The sequence below is a fragment of the Cervus elaphus genome, chromosome 22 (assembly GCF_910594005.1).
Source record: "Cervus elaphus chromosome 22, mCerEla1.1, whole genome shotgun sequence".
Classification (NCBI taxonomy): Eukaryota; Metazoa; Chordata; class Mammalia; order Artiodactyla; family Cervidae; genus Cervus; species Cervus elaphus.
The window spans coordinates 11,020,292-11,044,123 of NC_057836.1; the positions used below are offsets into that span (position 1 = coordinate 11,020,292).

The following is a 23,832-nucleotide window of genomic DNA, read 5'->3' on the forward strand; positions in this document are numbered from 1 at the left end:
CAAAACAATTGTGATTAATGCCTCACACCATAAGCAAAAATCAATTCAAAATGGATCATAAATCTAAATATAAAATCCAAAACAGGGTTTCCCTTGTGGTTCTGTGGTTAAAAAAAAAAAAAAATCCACCTGCCAATAAAGGAGACATGGGTTCAATTCCTGGTTCAGGAGGATCCCACATGCTGCAGAGCAACAGGTCTGTGCCCCACTGTTATTGACTCTAGAGCCTGGGACCCGCACCTACTGAAGCCTGCGAGCCCTAGAGCCCACCCTCAGCAACAAGAGAACCCGCGCACTGCAACTAGAGAGCAGCCCCCGCTTGCCAAAACTAAAGAAAAGCCCACGTGGCAACAAAGACCCAGCACAGCCAAAAATAAACACAGAAATATTTTTTTAAAACAAAAAAACTTAAAGAAAATATTAAGAACAGCTTCCCCAGTGGTCCAGTGGTTAAGACTCCACACTTCTACCACAGAGGATGTGACAGGGAAGTTCCACATGCCTCCAGGTGCAGCCCTCCCCCGCAAAAGAAAATCTAAGAGAAAACCTCTGTGATCCTGAGCAAGGAAAAAACATCTTAGATATGATGATAACAAAAGCACAACCATAAAAGAAAAAATTGATAAATTAGAATTCGAAAATTCTAATTTATAAATTAGAAAGACAACTCATAGACTGAAAAGAAAAGAAAATTCATAGACTGAAAGAAAAGACAACTGACAGACTGAAAGAAAAGATATGTAAAATAATAATTCTGACAAAGGACTTCTACCCAGAACATATACACTTAATAGACTAATTTTTAAAATAAGCAAAATATCCTACTAGAAATTTCATCAACAATATGTGAATCACTAACACACACATGAAAAGGTGCTGACTATCATTATCATTAGGGAGGTAGCACTCTACACCCCCTAGAATGTCATAATCACACAGGCAATACTGAGTACTAATGATGATGGGAAAGACTGGAACTCGTGCAGCCACTGTGGTAGGAAGTTTGGGGGTTTATTATAAACTCAAACACAACTCCAATTCCACTCCTAGGTACCCACCCAGGAGAAAAAAAAAAAAATACATGCTCACAAAAACACTCCTTAGCAAATACACAAAGTTATTATTCATACCAGCCAAACGGTGGAAACAATCCAAATGTCCACCACCTCACAAAAAGATCAGGAGAAAAGAGGAGTATATCCATATAATGGAATATAATTCAGTCAGAAAGTATACAAAGGACTTCCCTAGAGGTCCAATGGTTAACACTCTGTGGTTCTACTGTAGGGGGTACAGCTTCAGTCCCCAGTTGGGGAACTAAAATCCCAAATGCTGTGCAGCCAAAAAGAAAAAAAGGGTTCAAAAAAGAAAAATTGAGGACATATCCAAAAGACACAGGCTTACCTGAAAGAACCACAAAGGCCAAAGCTTTTGGCCTTTGGCCTTTGCCAAAGGACAATTTGGGCAACAAAGCTCACAGATCAAAATGAGTATCCAAAGTCTCCAGCTGACAGTAACAGGCTGAGGAGACATGCTGTCAACAAAGCATAAAGCAGCATGCAAGACTGAAAACCAAATCAAAGATGGACACGTATTCAAATGAAGTCTGAGTCTAGTTAGCAGCACTGTTCCAAAGTATCTTTGTTTTGACAAATGTACCCTGGTTGTATAAGATTCAACATCAGGAAGGCTGGGTAAAGGGTATTCAGCAGGAGTCAGAAAACTAATGTCCACTGATCAAAATCCAACCAGCCACCTGCTCTTATCAAGTTTTATTGAGGAAGTTCACCCGTGGTCCAGTGGTTAGGACTTGGTGCTTTGACTGCCAGGGCCTGAGCTCTGTCCCTGGTTGGGGAATTAAGATTCCGCAAGCTACATGGCATACCAAAGGAAAAAAAAGAAGCAAAACAAGTATCTACTGGAACATAGCCATACCCATTCATTTACTTACTGTCCAGCTATGGCCACTCTTGCCTTGCACTGGCAGAACTAAGCAATTCCGAGAAAAGACCATCTGTCCACAAAGCCTAAAATCCTTACTATCTGGCCCTCTACAGAAAAAGTTTGCTAACAGGGTAATACATGAACTCTTGGGACTGTAACAATAACTTTTCAGTAAATCAAAAATGATTCCGAAATATAAAGGGTTCGGGGCGTCCCTTGTGGCTCAGTGATGAAGAATACACCTGCCAACGCAGGAGACACAGGTTCGATCCTCGGTCTGAGATGGATCCACATGCCGTGGAGCAACTAAGCCTGAGCACTGCAATTACTGAGCCTCGTGCCCAATTACTGAAACCCACGCGCCCTGGAGGCCGAGTTCAGCAGAGAGAACCTATCACAGTGAGAAGCCCGCTAGGCAACTAGAGACCCTGCTCGTTGCAAGGACAAGGCTCTCCTGGGGTCCCCTCAACCATCTCTACAAAGACAGATGAGGTTACGATTACACAGATACGCAGCCAGTTACTTAAGAGAGCCCCCACCCCCTTCAGAACAACCTCTCCCCTCTCTCTGGCCTTCCCAGGCTTGCTGGCTTTCCTCATGTTCCCAAACCTTGGAGAAAAGCAGATGGCAGACAGCACAGGGCTCAAAATGCAGCCCCCTTTAAAACAAAGATTTTAAGTTCAAAATGAAGTGTTCTGCAGGAAGCAGGACATTGCAAGGCCCCTCCCCTGGGGGCTGGGAGGTGGTGATCTCTGGCTTCCTTGATCTCAGCACCATTCCTTAAGAGTCAGCACCATCCGCGGAAACCACCACCACCTACTCCAGAACATCTCTGTGGCTGCGTGTTTCTGAGCTCTCCACTCCCCTCATACTTTTTTTTTCTTTTGTGTATTACAAACCTCTTTTCCTCAGTGAGGCAACCTGAGTTTGGGATAAAAATTGAGGATATTCCTGAAGATTTCACCACAACTACATTCAAGGGGCAAAGACCTAGATTTTTCAACTTCCAAGGAAGTTAAAATATTTTTAAGAAAAATTTATAAATCAAACACAAAACATTATCTAATACCTGGCGGTCGTTTAGTTGGTAAGTCATGTCCGACTCTCGTGATCCCATGGAGGTAGCCCGCCAGGCTCCTCTGTCCATGGGAATTCCCAGGCAAGAATACGGGATTGGGTTGCAGTTTCTTTCTCCAGGGGATCTTCCCCATTCGGGGATTGAACGCAGGTCTACTGCCCAACAGGCAGACTCTTTACCGACTGAACTATCAGGGAAGTCCATTTATTCTAGACATGATCCCTGCAGGTACAAAGTAGTAGATACTGTCAAGGTCCTCAGAAAGTCTTGAAGAAAAATGAGGACACTCAGACAAAATGTGGACGCCAAATGTGATTCCTAGATTTTTTTAAAAGTAATACTATTTTAGAACTTAATATAAAATATATCCAACTATGATATGTTCACTTGAGAATAAGCCAAATAAAGAAAAAATAATCACCACAGAAGCCTCAACTTGCCAGCTTTAAATTTGAAGATATGCTTAAAGAATGTGTCTCTTAAATCTTAAGATTTCTGAACAAAATTCAGAAACGATGACTAAATATATTTACTTTAGTAAAATCCACCATCTCCATTCATGGTACACTCATATGCCTAAGCACACTCCTGACTCTCCACCCAAATTACCACTCACCTCCCACATCACCCAAACCCTAAACACCATGCACAAGTGTCTTCCCAGAAGACCTGGAAATATCAGAGTGGAAGACAACTTGCCTCACCTAAAGATGAGAAAGCTGAGGTCCAGAGAATGGAAGAGACCTGCCAAGGTCCTAGAGCTAAAAGTTGGAGCAAGGCCAGGGTCCACCAGCCTGGGGGCCCAGCGCCTGCACCAAGCAAGGCCTCCCTCCCTGTTCCCTGCCCCTGCTGAGCCAGACCAGCTCACACCTCTGAGCCCAGAGCTTCTCATGCTTTAATATGCGCAGGAATCACCTGGAAATTTCACTTAAATTCAAAATCTGAAACAGTCATCTCAGGGTGAGGCCTGAGACTCTGCATTTCTAACAAGCTCCCAAGCAATGCTGATGCTGCTGGTCTGAGGTCCACAGATGGAAGGGAAGGTCTGGAAGCATGTGATTCTAACCTAGCCAATTCAGACTTTTACTTCCTGTACAATTTATGATTCACGAGTCTACAGGAAATCTCCCTAGGCCTCAGTCTTCTCATAAAAATTCTGTTTTATAAGGCCCAAATGATAGAATTCATACATCAATTCAAAATTCTTGGCATTTACTGAATTTTTGGTGAATAGCTAATTTGAATACAACTTTTAAGTTGGCATTATTCAGGTATTTGACGTTTTAAGGCACTTAATTCCCATATTAACTTAGTGGGTAAGTATATTATCCCCATTTTTAAGAATGAGAACACCAGGTGTGACGGCGCTCAGAGTGCAGAGTCACCCAGGTGCAGAGCATGGCCACGGAGACAGCCCGGGCCGGCTCCACAACCTGTGTTCTTAACCACCTCACTCTCCAGAAACGTTAACTGTTATTTTTCCTCCTCGACTCCAAATCCCAGTTCACAATTTCTACCACACGTTTCTAACTTGAAGCTGTGTGTAAGCCTAAACTCAGCGTGCCCCACATTTACTGCCTTCACCCCAGAGCCAGTCCTCGTCTCAATGAAGAGTGACTGCCTCTGGGCGGCCCCCAAGCCAGAGTCCCAGGACTCACAGGGATGGCACAGTCCTCCTCAGTCAGGTCCGCACCCCCTCCTCACAGCACTGAGTTTACAACCCCCACACTGTCCTGAGGTGAAATTCACAGATAATGATGCCTTCTTACAGCCATAAATATAATTTACAACCATAAACATAACTGATATATTATCCCAACTGTAATCAAGAGAAGACAAAAATTAAATACATAATAAAAAGTATTTCAAAATGTAAATGCTTAAGCATGGGCTCACTAGAAGACACAGGAGTCATTTGTTAAAATAGAACCCAAAATAAAAACACAGACCAACACCAGGCTGAGGTGTAAGCAATTAACTATGATCAGTGATGAGTAAGATACAATATAGGATATTCCGAAACGGTGAAAAACTCCCATCAACGTTTCAAACAAAACAGTGTAATCTTTCCTTGGTCCTGAGCAGTGGCACTCCTAAAAATCTTGGTACATGTTTAAACACTGCAAAAACTACCCTGTGTTGACATGTAAAACCGTAAGTTGGGATTTAAATCCCAGTTTTTTCTTCACCTACATTTAAGACCTCAGGCTGGATGTGGGACATCTAGCACCCCTGCCCATCCTCTCTCCGCCAGTGCTGCCTCTGATCTCTGGCACCAAAAGGCCTCCACAAATCCCCAGAACACTCTGGGGATGACACACCCCCGGGGGTGGAACTGGGACCACAGTACTAGTCTCTTCAAGCCACTGTCCAACCAACTCTGTGTCCAACCCTCACCCGCAGCAACATTCAATCTCCAGCTCGGGTTGGCAGCTCTCACGAGGCAACTGGCACAGCCTGGTAACTGCCTTTCTGGTTCCAACCTGCTGCCTCTGTACTAAGAGGAACTGAACTCTACTCTCCATTCAGTCAACAAATATTTACTGCACACTGACATATCCCATCCTGCTCCAAACATTATAAATCACAACATTCTCTCCTGCTCAAACTAGAATAGCTCATGACCTACGGCAATTTTCAAACAGTGCTCTATTTTTATCTGTTTTAAATACTGAGTTCCTGCATAAAATTTCCTTTTAACAAAGTAATTCACGGCTTTAAAAGTTTGAAAACCCCAACTTTCAGAATAAAATCGAATAACCTTCCTATCTAAGCATCACCTCAGCACTAACCTAGCCTCGTCTCCTGTACCCCCACCCACCTTGCAGATGGCCCCCCAGTGCCCTCCTCTCTCTGGCACAGTCTCTTCCTCCCTCCCACATGGACTGTCATCCTACTAAGTGACCCTCTCTCTGTACCTATGCACCTGTTGATTCTCCACCCAGCCTTCCAGGCTGAGGAAGCTGTGAAACTGTCCCAATTCCCCTACATCCATCCGCCAACAGGCTCAGCTATTTTTTGTAAAGCTCCTAGCTTCTGCTGTACTTTTTGCACACTTCCATTTTAACAAATACTGTACTACAATAGTCTATTTAAACATCTACCTCTATAATATCTCCCTTTCTCTCTCAAGTTTTGTGAGCAGTGACCAAGTCTTTTACTTTACTTTCTGGCACCTGTGTGTACAGAGCTATCCTCTCAAGGGTAAGCTGACTGAGTGATATTAGTAGCTTTCTCTTCTTTTCAATCTAAAATATAAATTTCCCCACCCAAGTGATTAAAATAAATATCACTAACAGTAAACAGCCTCCTAGGTGGCATAGTGGTAAAGAAATTGCTTGCCAATACAGGAGTCACAAGAAACATGGGTTTGATCCCTGGGTTGGGAAGATCCCCTGCAGAAAGAAATGGCAACCCACTCCAGTATTCTTGCCTGGGAAATACCATGGACAGAGGAGCCTGGCAGGCTACATTCCATGAGGTTGCAAAAAGTAGGACATGACTGAGCATGCAGGCACACACAAACACTAATGTTTACATAAAAGAAAGCCATGGAAGGAATAGTCCTACTCACGGCTTGGGGGAAAGTTTGCAGTGATCCAAAAACATCTGCTTCACTGACTATGCTAAAGCCTTGTTGTGATATGGATCACAACAAACGGTGGAAAACTGTTAAAGAGATGGAATACTGGACCACCTTACCTGATTCCTGAGAAACCTGTACACAGGTCAAGAAGCCACAGTCAGATTAGACACGGAACAATGGTTCAAAATTGGGAAAGGAGTATGTCAAGGCTATGTACTGTCACCCTGCTTATTTTTTGTTTTAAATATTTATTCACTTACTTTTTAAATTTATTTACTATTGTTCCATGTCTGATTTAATTGAAGGTAATTGCTTTACAGTATTGCATTGGTTCTACCAAACATTAATGTGAAGTGGCCATAGGTTGACCCATGTCCCCCCCACCTCCCTCCCCGTCCCACCCCTCGAGGTTGTCATCGAGCAAAAACATGGAATCCTTCACAAATTTGCGTGTCATCCTTGCAGAGGGGCCATGCTAATCTTCTGCGTATTCTTCCAATTTTAGTGTACGTACTGCCGAATCAACTATCACCCTGTTCATCTGACTTCTATGCAGAGTACATCACAGGAAATGCCAGATTGGACTTAAGGTTGCGCAAGCTGGAATCAAAATTGCCAGAAGAAATATCAACAACCTCAGATATGCAGATGACACCACCTTGATGGCAGAAAGTGAAGAGGAACTAAAAAGTCTCTTGATGAGAATGAAAGAGGAGAGTGAAGAGCTGGCTTAAAACTCAAACGTTCAAAACGCGAAGATCATTGCATCTGGCCTCGGCACTCTGTGGCAAACAGAAGGGGAAAAAGGGGCAACAGTGACAGATTTTATTTTCTTGGGCTCCAAAATCACTGTGGATGGTGACTGCAGCCACTGAAATTAAAAGACGCTTGCTCCTTGGAAGGAAAGCTAGGAAGGAAAGCTGACAAATCTAGACAGCGTATTACAAGCAGAAACATCACTTTGCCAACCAAGGCCTGTATAGTCAAAGCTACAGTTTTCCAGTAGTCATGTACGGACCTGAGACCCGGACCATAAAAAACACTGAATGCTGAAGAACTGATGCTTTCGAACTGTGGTGCTGGAGAAGACTTGAAAGCCTCTTGGACTGGAAAAAGATCAAACCAATTAATCCTAAAAGAAGTCAACCCTAAATATTCAGTGGAAGGAATGATGCTGAAGTTGAAGCTCCAACACTTTGGCCACCTGATGCAGAGAGCCAACTCACCTGAATCTAGTGAAGACTGAGGGCAGGAGGAGAAGGGGGTGACAGAGAATGAGATGACTGGATGGCATCACCAATTCAATGGACATGAGATTGAGCAAACTCCAGGAGATAGTGAAGGAGAAGCCTGCACGCTGCAGACAATGAGGTTGCAAAGAGTCCAACACAACTGAGCAACTGAACAACAGTAACAACTTGAAATCAGCAGCTTCTGACATGAAATAGTAAGTGCCCAACAACACATATGAAACAATCTTACTAAAACTGTTTAACTTGAATCTAATCTTGAGTTAACAGAAAAATTCAAAACATGTAATATTCTATAAGACAACTGACTGACACTCATCAAAGGGTTGTAAAGAGCAAAAAGTCAAGAGGGCTACTCTAGATGAAAAGAAATTAAATAATATCCAGGTGCAATGCAAGAAACCTTGACCAAAACCAAACCAACAATGAAAGATACTTTTCTGATGGGGGCAGGGGGAGGAACTGAATATTAGATTAGATAATGCTATAAATATGATTAAATAATATTATGAAACTGTTTTTAATTTTCCTTAGAAGTATTAATAGTATTGTGGCTGTAAAGGAGAACATTCTTATTTTTATATTGTTCTTAGGCAATGTATGCTGAAATATTTAAGAATGAAATATCATGATGTATGTATGATAAAAAGCCTTTGACTCTGTGGATCACAAAAACTGTGGAAAAGTCTTAAAAAGAGATGGGAATACCAGACCACCTGACCTGCCTCCTGAGAAATCTGTATGCAGGTCAAGAAGCAGCAGTTAGAACCGGACATGGAACAATGGACTGGTTCCAAATTGAGAAAGGAGAACGTCAAGGCTGTATATTGTCACCCTGTTTATTTTACTTCTATGCAGAGAACATCATGGGAATCCCGGGCTGGATGAATGAAGTACAAGCTGGAATCAAGATTGCCGGGAGAAATATCAATAACCTCAGATATGCAGATGACACCATCCTTATGGCAGAAAGCAAAGAGGAACTAAAAAGCCTCTTGATGAAAGTGAAAGAGGAGTGAAAAAGTTGGCTTAAAACTCAACATTCAAAAAATGAAGATCATGGCATCTGGTCCCATCACTTCATGGCAAATAGATGGGAGAAAAAAATGGAAACAGTGACAGACTATTTTCTTGAGCTCCAAAATCACTGCAGATGGTGACTGCAGCCATGAAATTAAAAGACGCTTGCCCCTGGAAGAGCTATGACCACCCTAGTTGGTGTATTAAAAGCAGAGACATCACCTTGCCAACAAAGGTCCATTTACTGAAAGTTATGGTTTTTCCAGTAGCCATGTATGGATATGAGAGTTGGACCATAAAGAAAGCCAAGCACCAAAGAATTGATGCTTTTGAACTGTGGTGTTGGAGAAGACTCTTGAGAGTCCCTTGGACTGCAAGGAGATCCAACCAGTCCATCCTAAAGGAAATCAGTCCTGAATATTCACTGGAAGGACTGATGCTGAAGCTCCTATACTTTGGCCACCTGATGCAAAGAACTGACTCACTGGTAAAGACCCTGATGCTGGGAAAGATTGAAGGCGGGAGGAGAAGGGGATAAGAGGATGAGATGGTTGGATGGCATCACCACCTCGATGGAAATGAATTTGAGCAAGCTCTGGGAGTTGGTGACGGACAGGGAAGCCTGGCATGCTGCAGTCCATAGGGTCACAGAGAGTCAGACACCGCTGAGCATGAACATGCATTTTAAGCATTATAAAATAAGTGCTTATTTATGTTTATACAAAGTGTGTATGGGCTTCCCAGGAGGCTCAGTGGTAAAGTATCTTCCCCTGGAGGAAGAAATGGCAACCCACTCCATATTCTTGCTTGGGAAACCCCATGGACAAAGGAGCCTGGTGGGCTACAGTCCATGGGATTACAAAGAGTTGGACAGGACTTAGCAGGTGAACAGTTCCGTTCAGTTGCTCAGGCGTGTCCAACTCTTTACAACCCCATGGACTGCAGCATGCCAGGCCTCCCTGTCCATCACTTCCAATGAGCAGTTGAACTACAATAATATTCACATCATCTGAAGCAGAACTATATTCTGAAGAACGATCCTCTTCTGGGAAATCAGTAGTATATATGTTGCTCAGACAATCAGAGAAAGTATCTGTATAAAATTCACCAAAAAATTCTTCACTCAAGATTTTGTGACATGTCATTTTTTGAAAATTTTACACTTATAATACACACAAGGTTGGAGCAAAAACCTAATGGAGCAAAATGTGAATGATAATAATCTCGAACTGTATAATGAACCCGTGATCAATATGAAGCTCTAACAACGTTACACGATGATGTCAATTGTATCAAGCCTACAAACATGTCTCCAATCAACAACATTTTGGTAACAAAACACGTATTGATACATCTCCAGTTAATAATATGACAATTGCATGCAAGTGTAAGAAATACTACAGAGAAACCCATGCACTTTGCTCAGTTTCCTCCAACACTAACATTTTGCACAACTATGATATTGCCACCAGGAAACTACATCCACTGATCTTATTCAGATTTCTCCAGTTTTACTTGTACTAATCTGCATGTGAGTCTGCATCCACAGCTTTTTATCCCATTAATCATTAAGTACTTGAGGGATCGAATGCCAAATAAACAAATTGATTGTTTTTCCTTCTTAAATTATCGTGTACCAACTATCTCAATAATCTACTCTTTATTTTCATCATCAAATTCCGTCCTCCAAAGAAAGCTAACACACACAATGCTGGTGCTTCTGCAGCAGCCAACCACTGCAGCCAACTTTCTTTAAGATTTATTTTTTGGCCGTGCTGGGTCTCCCTCGCTGCATGCAGGCTTTCTCTAGTTGTGGAGAGTGGGGGCTATTCTCTAATTGTGGTGCGCAGGCTTCTCTCTGCACTGGCATCTCCTGCTGCAGAGTACGGGCTCTAGGGCACCTGGGCTTGGGTAGCTACGGCACACTGGCTCAGTAGTTGTGGCTCTCGGGCTGCAGAGCACTGGCTCAGTAGTTATGGCACAGGAGCCTATTTGCTCCGCGCCACGTGGGATCTTCTCAGACCAGGGATTGAACTGATGTCCCTTGCATTGTAAGGTGGATTCTTAACCACTGGAACACCAGAAAAGTCTGCTGCAGCCAACTTTTGAGGAAAACCCCCTTTCACGAACCCAGAATGAAGATATGTCTTTTTCAACATAAAATGATTTCTGTATGGTCCAGAATTAAGCTGAACTTCGCTTCTAAGGGTTAGCCCTCTGGACTGTCCCAGACAGTTCTATGCAAATAGAAAAATATCACTTACTTCTAAACGAAGAGCTATAAAAATACTTCTCATACACTATCAAGAAAACATGTAAAAAGCAACTATAAAACCACAACTATAAAACCTCTAGAAGAAAACACAAAAGAAATTCTTGGTGATCTTAGGTTAGGCTATGATTTTTTAAATACAATACCAAAAGCATGATTCAAAAAAAAAAAAAAAAAGACACTGTTAAGAGAATTAAAGATAAGCCCTAGAACAGAAGAAAATATTTTCTCAGTATGCATTTATAAAGAATTTCTATTGTAAATACATGACAAACTCTCAAAACTCAATATTAAGAAAACAACCCAATTTTTTAAATGGGCAAGAGATTTTTTTTTAAATGGGCAAAGATTTTAAAAGATAATTCTCCAAAGTGTGTAGATGGCAAATAATACTCTGTACAATTAGTCATGAGGCAAATGTAAATTCAAAACACAACAAGATAGCAGTATGTACCTATTAGGACAGTTTTCAAAACAACACTGACAGGAACACACACTAGATACAGAGGAACTGAGGCTCACACACTACTGGAGGGAATGCCAGAAACCACCACACTGTTTTCCAAAGGGAACCGCACACTTTCTGGCACTCTACAATCCTGCTGCTAGGTATTCACAATGACATCTGTACATGAGCACTTAAGCAACTTTATTCATGATCGCCCAAACTAGAAATAGCTCAAATGATCTTCTGATGAATGGATAAACAAACTCGTGTGTCCCAACAAAGGAATATTTGGCAATAAACAGAACCAAATGCTGACACATGCCACAACAGGAATTAACCTCAAATGCACTCTGCCAAGTAAAGACATCAAGCCCAAATGGCTGCATACTGTATAGTTCCATTTATGTGACACAGATAAGTGACTGCCAAGGGCTAGAGGAAATGCTTAGTTACCAAGGGGCATGATGCAAGTTTTTAGGGAATGAACCTATTCTACACCTTGATTGTGATAGTGTTCCACAACTGTAAAAAGTCACAGAATGTACACTAAACACGGGGGCTGCTAATATGCATAAATTATACATTAATTGAAATAACTGAAAAAGAAATTTGTTTGGAAAACAATTTGGCAGTTTCTTATAAAGATGACCCAACAATTCCATGGCTAGCTATTTACTCAGAAGAATTGATAACAAGTATCTACACCAAGACTTTTAAGTGAATATGTGAAGTGAAAGTCACTCAGTCATGTCTAACTCTTTGTGACCCCATGGACTCCTCTGTCTATTGAGTTCTCCAGGCAAGAATATTGGAGTGGGTTGCCATTTCCTTCTCCAGTAAGTGAATATACACAGCACTTATATTCAGAACAACTGAGACACACAACAATATAGATCCATCTCAAAATCATGCTGACCAAAGCCAGATACAAAGGAACATGGACTATAAGACTATTTATGTGAAATTATCCCAGTAATAATGAAATTATGTGAAAATTCTAGAGATGTGAAACTAATCTACAGTCACAGAAAGCAGATCAGTGACTGTCTCAGACAAGAGTGGAAGTCGACTGCCAAGGGACCCAAGGAAAATTCGGTAGTAACAAAAATGTTCTATATTTTTGCGGGTGATGTTTGACCACGGTGTGTGACTTGTGGGATCTTAGTTCCCTGAACAAGGATCAAACCTGTGCCCTCAGCAGTGGAAGCAGAGTCCTAACCACTGGACCACAAGGAAACTCCCTCAAAAATGTTCTATATCTTGACTGAAGTAAAGATATTCAAAAGGGTGCATGCATTGGTCAAAACTCAAACTACATACTTAAAAAAGATGCAAGTTTATTGTATTTAAATTATAGTTAGTAAAATTGACTTTAAAACACAATGTTAATGAACACTTGACTCTCAGCATAACCCTATGGAATGAGCAAAAAACTCTCCAACAAAGAAGCTGACGCTCAGAGACAGTCTGTCCACACCCTGAGCACTGCCTGGGCTGGAGCCAGTATTATTCCAATGAAATCTTTTTTCCTTATTATTATTCTTCTTCACATATTTACAGCTTGAAATTTAAATCATTTTATCAACTTTTCTCTATTACTGGGATAAATGACTTGGCTTCAATCTGCTTAAAAACTATCCCAACAACCAAACAAATGTGTGATCCAGGATAGAGGTGAAGGACAACATCTATAAAAGTCACTGTGGGGACAAGTGACAACGTTTGGATATTGATATATTACAGAATTATTGTTAATTTCTTAAATGTGAATATGCTGATGCAGTCATGTGGGAGAGGGTCGCTATTCTTAGGAAGCGCATGGAAAAGTATTTCAGGAGAAAAGTATCACGTTGCCAGCTTACTTTCTAATGGTTCATCAAAAAAGAAAACATAAAATAGAATGTTAACAAGTGGTGAATCTAAACTAAAGGTATGCAAGGCTCACCTATATTTGTCTTTGAACTTCACTGTAGGTTTGAAACATTTTTAAGTATAACGAAAAAAGATCTGAAGCTTTACAATTTTTTTATCATTTACAAATTATCTTACTTTGTGAAAATTAGTATATCAATGTTTATCCACTTAAGACGAAATTTCCAAGAAAAAAAAAATTTATAAAATCAAATACTAGAAACAGTTTTGAATCAAACACTTTTAAATCTATGAATGAAAACTATAAACGCCAGTCCTCCCCTGGTAGCACAGTGGAGAGGAATCCGCCTGCCAATGCAGGGGACACAGGTTCCATCCTTGGTCTGCGAAGATCCTAAATGCCTCGGAGCCTAAGCCGGTGCAGCACAATTCCTAAGCCTGTACTCTAGAGCTCACAAGTCGCTACTCCTGCATGTTGCAACTACTGAAGTCCATGTGCCTAGAGCCTGTGCTGGCAGTAAGAGAAGCCACTGCAATGACAAGACCATGCACTGCAACGAAGAGCAAAAGCAACAAAGACCCAGGGAAGCTAAAATAAATAATTTCTTAAAAAATTATGAATGCCAACTTTTAAGTGTGAAAAGAACGATACAATTTGAAAATAACAATTTTGCAACTATTATGTAATGATTGACTCAGGCAAAGCAGCATGCGAGGATTAAAATGGGTGAAATTTTGATGGTAAACAGGACATTTACATAGCATCTCCCAACCAGGTATGTCTCCGATTATAAGGGGAAAACAGTGTATTCACAGCAGAGAGAGCTGGCAGACACCACCTCAAACCAAGCAATGAAAGTTAATAATAACCATCGCCATCAGACTAAGTGACATCACGTGCCTCTCATCTGCTGCCCTGAGGACACACCACTCCTTTAGCACTGCCAAAACACAGGACCTCAATCTCATCAAGGGAGTGCATACAACAAACCCATATTGAAGAACAGTCTCAATTTCAAAAGGTCAAGGTTATGAAAGACAAAGACTGAAAAACTACTCTAGGCTAACAGAGCTGAAAGAGATCCAATAGCTAAATGCAACACATGATCCTACATTAAAAACCCAAGCCACCAAAATAATTTCTAAAATAATACTGAATTTAAAATCATAAAAATCTATAAATTACACATTAATATCTACAGATTTTATTCAGTATTAATTTCCTGATTCTGATAACTATATTATGTCCATGTAAGAAAATGTCTGTGTTTTTAAGGCGTAGCAGTTCATTGGAAGGACTGATGCTGAAGCTGAAACTCCAATACTTTGGCCACCTCATGCAAAGAGTTGACTCACTGGAAAAGACCCTGATGCTGGGAGGGATTGGGGGAAGGAGGAGGGGATGACAGAGGATGAGATGGTTGGATGGCATCACCGACTCAATGGACCAGAGTCTGAGTAATCTCCAGGAGCTGGTGATGGACAGGGAGGCCTGGCGTGCTGCGATTCATCAGGTCGCAAAGAGTCAGACACGACTGAGCGACTGAACTGAACTTGGTGTACAGTGTTAGCAACTCAATTGTGTCCGACTCTTTGCAACCCCAGGGGCTATAGCCCACTAGGCTCCTCTGTCCATGGAATTCTCCAGGCAAGAATACTGGAGTGGATTGCCATCCCCTTCTCCAGGGGATCTTCCCAACCCAGAAACTGAACCTGGGTCTATGGGGTCGCACAGAGTCGGACACAACTTAAGCGACTTAGCAGCCACAGCTCCTGCATTGCAGGCAGACGTTTATCATCTGAGCTACAGAGAATTCCTTTTTAAGGCATAAAAACACTGAAATGTTTAGAAGTGAGGGGTATCGTGTTTGCAACTTACTCTCAGGGAACAGAGAGGTGGTTCCTAAAGGCAGAGGTGGTGTGATGGGTAAATGGGTCACCAGGTACAAATCTCCATTTATAAGTCAGTCCTGGGGGTGTGATGTACAACATGGTGACCATAGTCAATAATACTGTGTTGTATTGATGTATATGTGAAAACTGCTAAGAGAATAGATCTTAAAAAGTTCTCGTCGCAAGAAAAAAAAATTGTAACTATATGTGGTGTTGAATCTAACTTGCAGCGATCAGCCCTTAATATACACAAATATGGAATCATTATGCTCTTCACCTGAAACTAACATAATGTTATATGTCAACTGCAAGTCAATTAAAAAAAAGGATAGATAAGCTGACGCATGAGAAACACTAAGCAGTGCCTGGAGCACCCACAGCGGGCACCAAATTCATGTTAGCTTTTGTAATGAAATGTAAGATAAAAACTGACTATGAAGAAAGTTCAAGACAAGACTTCAAACATAGACAGTAATAAGAGAAGTCTAATGAACAAAAACACTAATCCTATCTTGGGTAGAAAAAAAAACTTTCTGTCCATGGCTGTTATGATAGTAAACAACTAAAAATAAAACCTCAATGCTCCATTGAGGATTGGTTAAATAAAGTCAGACCATAAATGCTCCGAAGCTATTAAAGTCACAATGTATGCTATGAAAGGGCATTCTACATGGTATATTATTGTTAACTGAGTAAAACAGGAATCACAAGAGTATGTAAAAGTATGAGCCTGTGTTTATAAAATATTTAATACACGCACATATCCCTCTTTGGGGGGCAAGGAGTGCAGACTCCCTCAGATGCTTGGGGGTTCCTGCACGATGGACAGCACTGGCGGGGGGGCTGAAGTCTTCCTATTAATCCCCCTAATTTCTGCTCCTCCAAATGCAAGAGTTTGGTTTGCATCGCAGCTTCTCGTTGTGACCTAACTGCTTTTCCACGCTAGCCTGGTAACCCTTGTATTTCCTAAGCTACAATCCCAAGAATGGGAATTGACCCAGTGCATCTTTTCAGGCAAGATGTGTCAGGTTACTAGCCAGGATATAGACTTACTTCACGCGGTAGGAGAGAAAGGGAGCAAAGGGCAGGTAGAACAGTCAGATTAACTTCCAAAAATTTTTGTACAGCCAGGAAGGAGATAAGACAAATAAGTGAAGGAAATACTCCTTTCTGTGGAGATGTTACTTCCCCAGGCATGGGGAACTGTGATTAGAAAGAACATATCACACTGCTGGGCTCAGCTGGTAAAGGATATGCCTGTGATGCAGGAGAACCCGGTTCGATTCCTGGGTCAGGAAGATCTGCTGGAGAAGGGATAAGCTATGGACTCCAGTATTCTGGCCCGGAGAATATACAGTCCATGGGGTCTCAAAGAGTAAGGCACAACTGAGCGACTTTCACATCACACTGATAGCTATCCTGTTTGTACATAAACTCTCACTACAGAAGGATCAGAGTCCCATTTAAGTAGTAGTCTTCAGTTCAGTCGCTCAGTCGTGTCCGACTCTGCGACCCCATGGACTGCAGCACACCAGGCCTCTCTGTCCATCACCAACTCCAGGAGTTTACTCAAAATCATGTCCATTGAGTCAGTGATGCCATCCAATCATCTCATCCTCTGTCTTCCCCTTCTCCTCCTGCCTTCAATCTTTCCCAGCATCAGGATCTTTTCAAATGAGTCAGCTCTTCGCATCAGGTGGCCAAAGTGTTGGAGTTTCAGCTTCAACATCAGTCCAATTTCAGCTTCAACATCAGTTACACTATCAGTAATAGTCTTACAGATCATTAAATACTAACAAAGAATCTAAGAACTGGAGAATTCCAAACAAACAATAGATAAGCAAGAGTAAATCTAAAATTCTAATGATAAAAAGGGTACATTTCTGTGCCCAGATTTTCATTTTCCTAAACAGGAAGCTAAAACAAGGAGCAACTGGCAATCCTAGGGGTGGAGTCACTACTACCCCACCTCCCAACAATCAGAAGGGGAAAAAGAGTGAAGAGGACTGTCAGCACAAAACAGGGAAGAAAATTTGGAAACTCTTTTAAAAAGCCGGGGAAGGATTGTCCCACAACGCACCTCTTCAGTAAGGCACTAAAATGTTAACATGGGAGGAATTAAGGATTCTTCTCATATCGCGTATTATTCATGAAAAATTTTTTTAAACATTCATTCTTTCCCACCATTCTCTTACGCCTCCTAGAGAGCTCTCTTCCTCTCTCATTCCAGGAGAATGCAGTTTTAGCTGCTCCCTCTTCCTCTCTCCAATAGCCTTCTCTAATGTCATCTCTTGCTTTGGCTGTTGTTGTTCAGTCGCTGCTAAGTCGCGTCCAACTCTGCAACCCCATGGGCTGCAGCATGCCAGGGTCCTTCCTCTGTTCTCCACAATCTCTGAGAGTTTGCTCAAATTCATGTCCATTGAGTCGGTGATGCTATCTCCAACCTCTTCCAATCACCAACCCAATGGGTGTTTTCAACTGTAATTGTAATTTTCCTGTACTTCCCTGAAACACTCAGCAATGCAGACCCTAGAGCTGCGCAACCATCCTGTAACCATGCACAGGCAGCCGCCTGAGCACCTAAGGCCATCGTCACTGAGCAGCACAGCTGCCACGATCCTCCAGACCCCATGTTCTAGGACAGACCACACTGCTTTTTAGTGCAGCGTCCCATCACTTGCAGCTCAAAACATCCTTACCCCATACTACCTTCCTGATGCACCCAACACTGACTATTATCTAGTTCCACTCAAAGCCAGCGACAAGGTCTCTTCCTGTCACTGCTACCTGCAGCATTTTACACCCACTCCACTCCTAGAGATAAGCCTAGATACCAAAACATGTAGTACTCAGGACATTCTTTGTCCAAAACTTTAAGATCATTCTTGTCTAAAACTTCAGTGCCTGAATAAAAAAGATCCACACAACTGGGTCTGGCATTCCAGGCCTGCTGCAGCATCCTGCCTCCATTTTTCAGTAGCCCTCCACAGAAGAGAACTCTGATCTCCTTGCGCTGACTTCCTCACTCTGACCCCCTCCCAGCTCTGCCTTCTCCAGAAAGCACTTCACTCATGACCCCTGAGGCCTTTGAACTCCTGCAGCCATAGCTGCTCCCCAGCCAGCCACCCTTTCCTCCCCCACAACTACTCCAATTCCCCAGGGCAGCAGAAGACCCACATACAGTCCCTTAGCTCTGCAATCATTCTGGGGCAGTTAGTATTAATAAAAGTGACAACAGAGAAAGGAGACTGCCTGGGATTTCAGATTCCACTTTTCTTTGTAATTTCACTACTACTTTAGAGTTGCATGTTACAGAAATCTAAAGTACAGTTATAGATAATGAAGAAAGGGGCTCCATCAAAAGTGATGAAAATCCAGCTATATGGACACAGGTATTCTCAATACTGTTAGAACATTCCCCTCCCAATCCCCAACATCCAGTAAGGAAAGCTGGGGTGCCTGCTTCAACAGCACAGTGGAAAATAGGCGAGAAAAGGTCTTTCAGAAACAATGTGTGGGACAGTAACCCAAATAAATATCAGCCTAAGAGTGAAAAAAAATTAAATCCCTTATTCATGACACAAGTGAAGTTTCTCTTAGTCACCTTTCCCCTATCTAAGTGTCCCCTAGACAAAGAACTGATTATAAAAACTGTCTCTCACACCCAGAAGACTCTGCAAACACAACCTTTCAGGGAAATAAGAGACACAATGGGGATGGGGGAGAAAAGATTTGCTAAAGTAGATTTGCTAATTTAACACATTTTCTGTCAAGAAAATCAACTGTCCTCAGTGCATTGTTGTTGAAACAATGACCACTCAGGGAGCAGTGTTCATCAAAAGCAACTGGCCTACAGAAAAACACTCTCTCCTCCACCAGACTGCTCTCAGCAGTCTCAGCTGCAAGAACTTACTCCATTCTTAGCAATTATTAATGGGAGGTGATTTGAAGGTTCAAGATTAAAAAGATAATAAACAGTTTAGAATAACCGTGGCCCCATCAGTGCCTGTTGGCACTTACTTGCAGGTCACGGGGGAGCACAGAAGGGTGCAGAGTCTGTGGGGACGTTCAGTCCCGGGGCCACAGGCCACCCTAAGAAAGCCCAAGATGCTGCTGTTGACATTCGGTCTCTAAGTCATGTCCGACTCTTTGAGACCCCATGGGCTGTATGCAGCACGCCAGACTCCTCTGTCCTTCACCATCTCCCGGAGTTTGCTCAAACTCAAGAGGCTGGGCCGGGGCCAAAGCTGAAGTGACTGTGACCGTGAGATGCCCAGGACAGGGCCATGTGTCCAGTGCCCACCCTACAGGCCACACACAACGCCGCCTTCCGAACGTTTCTACAGAAACCGCGTGCACTGGGCGTGTGGATGATCCACATCACTGAGGGCCGGCCGGAAGGGCCTGACTCCACACCCGGAGGCCTGCAGTGTGTGACAGCTCGGACCGCCCCCACGCAACCTTTCCTGCCAACTAAAATGATGTCCAGCGTGAACCCACTGGGCCTGTGGTGCCGCCAGAGCCGAGGCCGCACAGGAAGGCGCGGGTTCTGCCTAAATTGCACACCTCGTCCTGCCTGAGGAGCTCCGTCCCAGCACACGGGCATGCACACACACTGTCTGCATGCACACGCGGGCGCGTGCACACACGCACGCGCACCACCCCCTGCTTCAGTCCTGCGAGAGGGCTGAGGGCCCCCTTCATGTATGCACGTCATCGTGGCTCCCTCTCCACAGCCCTCCAACCTGTCCTCTTCCCCTAAATGATTCTGGGTGGGACAGGTGTGTAAGGGTGTGTGTGTGTGTGTGTGTGTGTGTGTGTGTGTGTGTGTGTGTGTGTGTGTGTAGGGGTGTGTGTGTGTCACTCAATCGTGTCCGACTCTGCGACATGTGTGTGTGTACATGTCACTCAGTCGTGTCAGACTCTTTGCGACCCCACGGACTGAAACCTGCCAGGCTCCCCTGTCCATGGAATTCTCCAGGCCAGAATACTGGAGTGGGTAGCCGTTCCCTTCTCCAGGGGATCATCCCAACCCAGGGACCGAACCAGGGTCTCCTACATTGCAGGTGGATTCTTTACCAACTGAGCTACCAGGTAAGCCCTAAGGAAAGAATTAACAAAAGATCTGTTTCCTAGATAGAAACAGAATAGAATGGGAAAGACTAGAGATCTCTTCAAGAAAACTAGAGATGCTAAGGGAACATTTCATGCAAAGATGGGCACAATAAAGGACAGAAATGGTATGGACCTAACAGAAGTAGAAGATATTAAGAAGAGGTGGCAAGAATACACAGAAAAACTATACAAAAAAGATCTTCATGACCCAGACATCCTGGAATGCAAGGCCAAGTGGGCCTTAAGAAGCATCACTATGAACAAAGCTAGTGGAGATGATAGAATTCCAGTTGAACTCTTTCAAATCCTAAAAGATGATGCTGTCAAAGTGCTGCACTCAATATGCCAGCAAATTTGGAAAACTCAGCAGTGGCCACAGGAATGGAAAAGGTCAGTTTTCTTTCCAATCCCAAAGAAAGGCAATGCCAAAGATTGCTCAAACTACCGCACAATTGCACTCACCTCAAAAGCTAGCAAAGTAATGCTCAAAATATTCCATGCCAGGCTTCAGCAGTACATGAACCACGAACTTCAGATGTTCAAGCTGGATTTAGAAAAGGCAGAGGAATCAGAGATCAAATTGCCAACATCCATTGGATCATTGAGAAAGCAAGAGAGTTCCAGAAAAACATCTACTTCTGCTTTATTGACTATGTCAAAACCTTTAACTGTGTGGTCCACAGCAAATTGGAAAATTCTTAAAGAGATGGGAATACCAGACCACCTGTCCAGAGGCAAATCTGTATGCAGGTCAGGAAGCAACAGTTAGAACTGGACATGGAACAACAGACTGGTTCCAAATTGGGAAAGGAGTACATCAGGCTGTATGTCACCCTGCTTATTTAACTTATATGCAGAGTACATCGTGAGAAATGCTGGGCTGGTAGAAGCACAAGCTGGAATCAAGATTGCCGGGAGAAATATCAATAACCTCAGATATACAGATGACACCACTCTTATGACAGAAAGTGAAGAACAGCTAAAGAGCCTCTTGACGAAAGTGAAAGAGAAGAGTGAAAAAGTTGGCTTAAAACTCAACCTTCAGAAAACTAAGATCATGGCATCTGGTCTCATCACTTCATGGCAATTAGATGGAGAAACAATTGAAACAGTGACAGACTATTTGGGGGGCTCCAAAATCACTGCAGATGGTGACTGCAGCCATGAAATTAAAAGACGCTTGCTCCTTGGAAGAAAAGTTGTGACCAACCTAGACAGCAAATTAAAAAGCAGAGACATTACTTTGCCAACAAAGGTCCGTCTAGTCAAAGCTTTGGTTTTTCCAGTAGTCATGTATGGATGTGAGAGCTGGACTATAAAGAAAGCTGAGTGCAGAAGAATGGATGCTTTTGAACTGTGGTGTTGGAGAAGACCCTCAACAGTCCCTGGGACTGCAAGGAGATCCAACCAATCAATCCTAAAGGAAATCAGTCCTGAATATTCATTGGAAGGACCGATGCTGAAGCTGAAGCTCCAATACTTTGGCCACCTGATTCGAAGAACTGACTCATTTGAAAAGACCCTGATGCTGAGAATGATTGAAGGCGGAAGGAGAAGGGGACAACAGAGGATGAGATGGTTTGATGGCATCACTGACTCGATGGACATGAGTTTGAGTAAACTCCAGGAGTTGGTGATGGATAGGGAGGCCATGCATGCTGCAGTCCATGGGGTTGCAGAGAGTCAAACACGACTGAGCAACTGAACTGAACTGTTTCCTGGGCTGATGATGGCAAACGCAGCATAAATAAATCCCATCAACCCTACACACAAAAAAACATTACGTCCAGAACAGGACTCCCTATGGGGCGGGGTCCCATTTGTGGATTTGCTGGTTTAGTTTGGTACAGAATTAATTTCTAAGATAGGGACCCCAACACAGCGTATAGAAAAAGAAAGTTAAAGTGTCACTCAGTCGACTTTTTTTTGCAACCCCATGGACTGCAACCTGCCAGGCTCCTCTGCCCAAAGGATTTTCCAGGCAAGAATACTGGAATGGGTTGTCATTCCCTTCTCCAAGGGATCTTCCCAACCCAGGAATCCAATCCGGGTCCTCCGGCATTGCAGGCAGATTCTTTACTGTCTGAGCCACCTGGCCCTAACCAATGAGCTCAGGAAAACTTTCTGGATCAGTTACCTGTGCCGTGCATGCTGAGAAACATCTCAAGGGAATCGCAGCACTTTGGCCAGAGGAACTTCCTAGAAATCACCTAGTCCACAACGGTCTTTTTATACATAGGGCATCTGAAACCAAATGATCTAAAATCGCAGCACCAGGTAATGACAGAGGTAGGTCCACAGTCCAGGTTTCTGGCTCTCTGCATGATTCCTTCAACAAGTACCTTCAATCCCATCAACTATATCTAAGGCCATCTAGTTAGAAACTGTGCCTTCTGTTCCCCTGGACTCTGTCCACACCCACTTTTTATCTAAACCACGTGTGCACTGGCAGTTTCCCAGCAATGCCAGAGCTCCTCATTCTTACCCCCAACCCAACACACCACAAGAAGCCAGCCCCTTAAAAAAGAAAAAAAAAACAAAAAAACTGGAATTCAGCCCTCAGTCTCTCCTGATCAAAGGGCAGACGGTCGGTTGTACCAAATGCTGCCATGTTGCCAAGTCGTATTTTGGGCTTCCTCACTGTGTTCCAGAAAATTAAGCAAGACCGAACTGAACTTCCGTGGTAAAGCAAGACACATGCTAACATGAGTTGTCCTTCAGCAATGAGAGGTTACTGCCCTTTCCACAGCTGGAGAATCTCTAACTACCCTTTTGAAGCTTCTCGAATAGGCAAATGAAGATGAAGACAATGACTTCCCCTTTAAGACACTGGTACAAGCAGAATGGGATCCACGGTTCACCTTGGGGGAGTTACACTCTGAGGGAGCAGTCCCCCTTTCAGGTTTCAAGATCTACCCTCTGTTGTTCACATCCTGTTCTTGGGCTTTCCTCCTCAGAGAAGGAGCATATCCTGAGTCTTAAGGAGACACTGAGCATCTGGTATTTTCCATTCAATAGATTATTGTAACTACTAATTTTTGCACCATGCAGCATGTGGGTTCCCCGACCAGGAATCTAACCCTGACAGCCTGCAGTGAACTGCAGAGTCTTAACCACTGGACCTCGAGGGAAGTCCCACAAACTACTAGTTTTTGAATAATTTTAAGTCCCCTATTTCCTTTAGTCCTGCTCAAATGCCATCTTCTCAATGAGGCTACCCACACCTTTGCAATCCCATGCACTGTAGCCTGCCAGACTCCTCTGTCCATGGGATTTCCCAGGCAAGAAGACTGGAGTAGGTAGCCATTCCCTTCTCCAGGGGATCTTCCTGACCACTTCAGGGGATCAAACTCA

At 43.1% G+C, this 23,832-nt stretch overlaps 1 protein-coding gene and 1 non-coding gene across 2 annotated transcripts in view; both read right to left on the reverse strand.

Moving 5' to 3' along the window:
• The window catches only part of LOC122680565 (cat eye syndrome critical region protein 2), a 116,170-nt gene that overhangs the window by 88,015 nt on the left and 4,323 nt on the right, over positions 1 to 23,832 (reverse strand). The window lies entirely within an intron of this gene.
• LOC122680891 lies at positions 7,031 to 7,134 on the reverse strand. The gene has a single exon (XR_006336809.1). It is a non-coding gene; the product is annotated as a U6 spliceosomal RNA (small nuclear RNA).